Source organism: Sparus aurata, chromosome 2 (genome assembly GCF_900880675.1).
Source record: "Sparus aurata chromosome 2, fSpaAur1.1, whole genome shotgun sequence".
Lineage (NCBI taxonomy): Eukaryota > Metazoa > Chordata > Actinopteri > Spariformes > Sparidae > Sparus > Sparus aurata.
Window position 1 is genome coordinate 9,904,548 of NC_044188.1, and position 6,000 is coordinate 9,910,547.

The window sequence follows — 6,000 nt, forward strand, 5'->3', positions numbered from 1 at the left end:
ACAGTTCCATGCGCTGTGGAGTTAATTTCTGAAGTTGCTGACCTCAGGAGAACCTTGCTGGTCAAACTAAACGGTAGCAACTTTCAGCTAGCTCCCAGTGTTCCAGCCCAAACCCATGCCTCAGCTCCAGCCTCAGCCAAAATGTTTCCTTTCTGGGGAACCCGGCTGGCCTACAAAGTGCCCCCACCGAGAAAGCGACAAGCCCATCCACATCCTGGCTCCCTGACGGCAGGCTCTGGGGTACCAGCCCATGCCTCAGCCACAGCCAAGCTACCAGCCCATGCCTCAGCCACAGCCAAGCTACCAGCCCAGGCCTCAGCTCTGGCCTCAGCCCATGCCTCAACCACAGCCCAGCCACCAACCCAAGTCCATGCCTCAGCCCCAGCTCCTTCATCAGCGGTCCCGGTCAACACCTGCCAGTGGCCCTCGGTCGGAGGCCCACCTACGTCTTCGTCGACGGCCTCCAGGGACTGCCAGCCTTCGTCTTCGTCGTCGGCCTCTAGTGGGTCCCAGCCCACGTCCCCGACCTCTAGTGGGTCCCAGCCCACGTCCCTGGCCTCCAGTGGATCCCAGTCCTCGCCTCCACCCTCCTGTTTGTTTGGACCTCCTCTTTCCATAGCCTTCCCTTTAACCCTGCCTGATTTTAGATATCAAGACATGGATGGCAGCAAATTTACTACAGCTCAACCAGGACAAAACAGAGGTTTTACTCATTGGTCCTGAAGGCCAGAAAGAGAAACTTTTACCAAAGTTAAAGGATTTTAAACCATCACAATCTGTAAAAAATCTGGGTGTGATTTTTGACTCTGAGCTCAGTTTAATTCCACACATCAAAAATATAACAAAGATAGGTTTTTACCATCTTAGGAATATAGCCAGAGTCTCTCTCAGGCCAGCACGGAGGTGCTGATGCATGCTTTTATCTCTTGTCGCTTAGGGCGTTTTCACACCTGCCTTGTTTAGTTCGGTTAAATCGAACCCTGGAGCGTTTATCCCCTTGGTGCACTTCGTTTGGGAAGGTGTGAACACATCAATCGCATTCGGGTGCGGACCAAAACAACCGGACCGAGACCTTGTTGAAGAGGTGGTCTCGGTCCGGTTCCAAACAAACTCTGGTACAGTTCGTTTGTGGTGAGAACATGATCCAAACTCGATCCGACCCAACTGCAGGAAGCATCAGTGCTCAACCCCGAATTTCCACTGGATACGTGTCCGCTGCGTTACGGCCAGATCAGGTGTTTTGCTCCGCCGTCCGGTAACCCCCGGTTGCGTTTTGAGTCGGACACGGTGCAGTACGGTAGGCAGCTGGTGTCGCGAGGCCAAGGAGTTCCCGCGATAATCACATGATCACTCGCGACCGCAGTTATAGGCAGGGCAGTTGCTAGGAATTCTGGGCCCCCTGAAAGAATATCGGTGTGGGCCCCTCTACCCCATTCATTGCCACCTTCATTTTCTTGATTTCAGTATTCTTGACGGTGCCTGGTGTAATACACCCAATTTGTTTCCTTTTTTACGATTAACGACTTAACAAGTCAGAGTATTATTATGTAAATTATGTATAATTAGTTGTCTTATTCTCATTTCACTGATTTGCAACACGTTATTACACCTCTGATTGCAAATACATTTTCAATTAACCACTCAACAAATAGGTAGTGGGTCACTAATAAACCAAAACAGCCAACCAGTGTCCACATCACTCACTCACCATCAAAGGCATCATTGGACTGCTGGGCTGAGCGACTGCTGTGTGGTCAAACTCAGATGAAGCAGCCACTGCTGATTCTAGTGCAGCAGAGCATAAAGGTTTATTGTTCCATTATATATATATTGTAAACATTATGTTATGTTTCATGGAGAAACTGATGCAGAACTAACCTATTCTTGGACAAAATCTAAATGGGCTTCTTAGTACCATAGCTCTAGGTGGACAGCTTCACTTTCCCAGGCAAAAAATATTCTTAAACCATTCAAAAGTCAGTGTAAACTGTCCACAACTCTAAATAATCTTTTTTACTTTGTTGTTGTCAGCTATTATGGTGTCTTTTATTTGATATTGCTATGAAAACAAACAAATCTTTGAACATTTAACTTTTTTGTATTTAGGCTATTCAAATGTCCCACATTGACACATCATGATAACGTAACTGACCTTCGTCAGATGCTCATAATTACTGAGTAGAACTTGAATGCGTCATAATACATTTCAATGCAGCCTCTGAATGGGCGCATACTGGAGCACTGTCCGACTGTGATATGTGTGAAACACACAGTCACTGTAGTAGCCCCTTAATTAGTAACGTTCAGTTATAGCTACTCTGAACTGGCGACTTGTCCAGAGTGTAGCGCGGCCAGATGACAGCTAACGTAGGCTCCAGCCTGCGCCCCGTCAAAGGTAATGTTACAGACATTAAATTAATGAACAAGTAGGCTAATTGTTTCAGCCGCCCTCGGTAGTTTTACTCTCACCATTCTTAGAAAATAAGTTGTTGATGTCCTGGGCCCCTGCTCTGCTGCTCCTACTCCTGGCCTCCTTCTCAACTCTCTTTTGGTGTCCGGACTTGTGCTTGTTGTGGGGCATCCTAACCCTGCTGGAGTTAGCTCGCGCTCACTTAATTCCGATGAGGAAGAACCATGGGAAGAACGAACCGCGGTATGGACCAAACCATTTTTTAAGAAGGGGCTAAGGGGGTTATTGAAATAATTAAAATAAAAATATTATATGACTTGTGGCTTTGTTTTAATTCGGATTCATTCGTATGAATATATATTAGTTCAGTGTATGCATAACCATTTTGTCATAGAGGCTACTGGGGGCTGTGTGTGGGCCCTATAGTGGGCTGTGGGCCCTTAGAATTGTCATCACCTTTCCCCCCTATACGACGGCGCTGGTTATAGGTCTGTGTCATAAAAACAACAACACGAAGTGTTCCCGACCGAAGGATCAGAAGAAGAGCTTGTGTTTGTCTCTTTTTTGAGATTTGTGTGCTGGTGTAAACACGGAGTGTTTTATTTTGAAAAGTAACCGGATGTCAAATTGTTGTTGTTTCAGTGCTTGACTTCCTGTCTGCTCGGTGCTAAATTCAGCTGAATTGCTGCCTCGTTTTCGAAATTTAGACCAATTAGAGAGCAGTTTCCTCGCGCATCACACATTTTGGTCCACTTGTACAAAACACAAACCAAACTCGAGGCAATATGCAACATTGTAACAAGTTGGTCCCTCATTCGGACCAGAGAAAACGAACTATAGGTGTGAAAACGCCCTTAGACTACTGTAATGCCCTGCTCTCTGGCCTTCCCAAAAAGAGCATCTCGATTTTACAATTATTACAAAACTCAGCCGCACAAGTGCTGACAAGGACCAGAGGGCGGGAGCACATTACACCGGTTTTAAAGTCACTGCATTGGCTCCCTGTGCGTTTCAGGATTGATTTAAGGTTCTTTTACTAGTTTTTAAGTGTCTTAACAGTGTTGGGCCTTTTTACCTATCTGACCTGCTTTTACTCTATCAGCCCCTGCAGACCCTGAGGTCCTCCAGCACCGGCCTTTTGACCATACCACAGGTTAGTTCGAAAAAGCACGGGGAGGCGGCTTTCAGTTATTGGCCCCGACTGTGGAACAGCCTGCCGGAGAACCTCAAGGCGCGGAGACTGTTGAGGTTTTTAAAAAGAGGCTCAAGACCCACCTTTTTAACCAGGCTTTTAATTGATTTTTAAATTCTTTTTAATTCCTTTTAAGCTGTGCTAATCAGAGCACTTGTATCCTTTATCCTTTTTTTACTGTTTTAATCTCTCACGTTTTTAGCCTCTATGCTTTTAGGTTTTAGTTCCTTGTGTTTTTAGCCTCTATGCTTTTTTGCTTTATTTTACTGTTGTCAGTTTTTAATCACGTTGGGGATGCTGTCCCATGGGCGGTTTCGGCCCGGGAATCTAGAGGGCTCCGCACCCTGGTGTGGGGCCTCCTGTCTGCCCGGCTTGGGGTGGTCCCTGTGGCGGTGCTCTTTGCGGCCTTGGAGCGGGATCTCTCTCAGTGTGGTTGGCCCCCCCAAAGGTAGCTTCCTTCACACCTCAGGTCTCGCTGCCCAGCCATGTCTCTCTAGTGACAGTTAATGTATGTATGGGTGTGAGTGTGTGTGTCTGTGTGTCTGCGTGCGTGTGTTTGAGTGTGTATGTATTTGTGTATGACTCTGTGCGTGTCTGTGGGGGTGGGAGGGTTGGGTTCTTTTAATTTTCTTCTCTTGATTTTATTTGCTGTTTCTCTTTTCTGTTTTTAATCTCTGTAAGCCACTTTGAGCTACTCTTCTGTATGAAAAGCGCCATACAAATAAAGATTGATTTGATACCAGCTATAAAAGTGTTTTTCTCTCACCTTTATATGCAAATTCTTCACATTTGTAGTTATTCTGTGCTGTCTTTTTTTTACTGCAAATAAGCTGTTAATACATGGAAAAAAAACAGCTTATCAAACCATCTTTCTCTGCAGGTAATGTTTCAACAGTATCTTCAAATGTTGTACCCGCAGAACCAGGTGCATTGCCTGCCTAAACCCAGGTCCAAGTATCTGTGATGATCTCACTGTGTATCATCTTGTGAATTTTATAAACTTATGGAAGAGGTGGCAGTAATCACAAGAGCTGTTGTTTATGTACTCAGGGCAGGGGCGCTGCCAGGGATTTTGGGCCCCATGAAAAGAAATATTACTGGGCCCCTGTATAGCCAGCCATAAGGCTGGCGAAAATTTGTTATGCTGTTTACATAAAACTGTGCATTTTGATGATATTTTTGACTATAATTTCCTATATGTGTGAAAAGAACAACATGACAGTTCCTTGGTAGGGGAAGCACTGAACACTCAGAATACAATGGAATTTAGATTCATTGTCTGCAACTTTAATGGTTAAAATATAAAATTATCTTAAATTAAATTACCTGAAAAATACAAATGCATGACATACATGAATTATATAGAATTTCCTGTAATACCATTTGAAATAGCATCACCATCTCCAGATTCAGGTTTCCTCCCACCATTCTGTTTTGCTATCAGTGATTTGATCAAAAATAACAAAAGAAAATGTGATTTTCACAACCAGTACCCCACTGCTCACTGTCTCCCTCTTGTAGCCCTGCATTTAGGTCTAATTTATCTCCAAAATTACTATTATAGCAATACCACACAATTTCTCTTTCAAACATGCACATCACCCCCCACACACACACTTGGACCAGCAACTGCACTCAATGTAAAAACTGTATGCTGTCTTACATTATGTTTTTGTTGTTTTTATTAAGTTTGTTATATACGTTTATATTTTGTTAAAAAAATCTATAAAAAAAAAAAATAATAATTTATCTCCAAAACTGTACGTGGTGGAATTAGAGTTGGGATGGAAAAAAATACATAAATGAGGCTCTATGGTCGTTGCGATTTAATATTGTTAAAGTTTCTCTGATTGGATTGAGAGCAGTCACTCAGTCTGCAAGCACCAGAAAATTTCTCCTCTTTTCCTACTGCAAAGCAAGGGGTGAGAGTCCCAAACTACTGACCAAACATAGTATTTCAGTAAGTTTATAATTCAGTTTCAGTGATAGCTAAATTTCAACAAAACAAAATAAAGTTATAGGCTATATGCTTTTTAAACCATTTAAATCATTCTGAAATAAATACAGACTATGTGTTTTTATTTCAGAATGATCTTTATTCATTAATTTCAATTTATCTTTTTTTCCATAATAATAGATTTGAGAAATGTTTCCAAAATAAACTTAGTGTTATTATCAGTGCATTAAGTGATGCATATTTATGATTATAAACTAACAAATTAGTGTCATATTATTTTTGTCAGTATTATAATTTTATTAGGGGCCTTTCTGGGCCCCTGTCAATGATGGGCCCCTAGAATCCTTCCCCTTATCCCCCCCTTTTCGGCGCCCCAGACTCAGGGTATAACACTGCCTCAGATGTACACTGCTGCCTTGGCAAACACAGCAAACGTGCTGA